Genomic DNA, 1,031 nt, shown 5'->3' with positions numbered 1-1,031 from the left:
TTTAAATTTTTTTTTTATTTCGAACAATAACTATTCGAACACGAACGAACGCATCACTGTTCGTGTTTGGTTCATTTAGCAAACCGAACGAAAAAAAATATTCGTGTTTGTCTCATTTGTTTATCGAACGAATCAAACACGAACGCTTTGGCGAATCGAACACGAACTGTTCGCGAACAACGAGCTTTTTGACATCCCTATAGCAGACACAATATAAGGACAAAAGGTTGTGGGGGAGAATTCATAATCTATACTTGGAAATGGTGGTTGCACCCGCTCAATTCTCAACCATAAATTCTTTGTCATATTCTCTAATATCTTATTCTTTTTTAAAAAAAAAAAATGCAAATTCATATTAAAAGTAGTATTAATCGATAAATTTATAGTTGAGCCTCTCAGATACCTTATGTCGGTCCATATTTTAGAAAACTTTATAATGTGTGGCCCCTAAGTTTTCTCTTCGCCACTAAAGTATAAAAACTTAGATATCAATAATCAAAGTTGCACCTAATGTTTTTCTATGGAACTCAAAGCCTGATTCTTAACCTGACGTAAATATTAGGAAAAAAATCTAAAATTTAATATACAATTAGTACTCAGCTCCCTGATAAGATTTCCACCAAGAACTTTGCTTATTAAACCAAATAGAAAGCATCCTTTAAATTTTGTTCAATCTTCTTCTTTGCCTCTATTTTAGCCATCCATAAATTCGTTTAATTGACCAGGCCCTTATATAACTATGTGTGTTCTTAGAACTTTGTTTTGAAAGCAACACATTCTTGAAAGTTAAAGCATGAAAGTCCAATCATATAATTAATGGTACATACTACATTTTAGCAGCACTTGTGAGTGCTGATATATTTTAAAACGTCCCAGCATTTATGAGGGTTGTCGTATATACCGTTGTGAAAGATCTTCCCCACGGTTTGCAAAAGCACTGTGAAAAGTCTTGGGAATGCTAAACAATGATAGCGTATTTGCAATGCTACAATAAAATCAGTAGGTGTTAAAAGCGCAGCAAAAAATGAAAG

Source organism: Phalaenopsis equestris, unplaced genomic scaffold (genome assembly GCF_001263595.1).
Source record: "Phalaenopsis equestris unplaced genomic scaffold, ASM126359v1 Scaffold000134, whole genome shotgun sequence".
In the NCBI taxonomy this organism is placed as follows: Eukaryota; Viridiplantae; Streptophyta; class Magnoliopsida; order Asparagales; family Orchidaceae; genus Phalaenopsis; species Phalaenopsis equestris.
Note: the sequence above shows the minus strand (reverse complement) of the source record.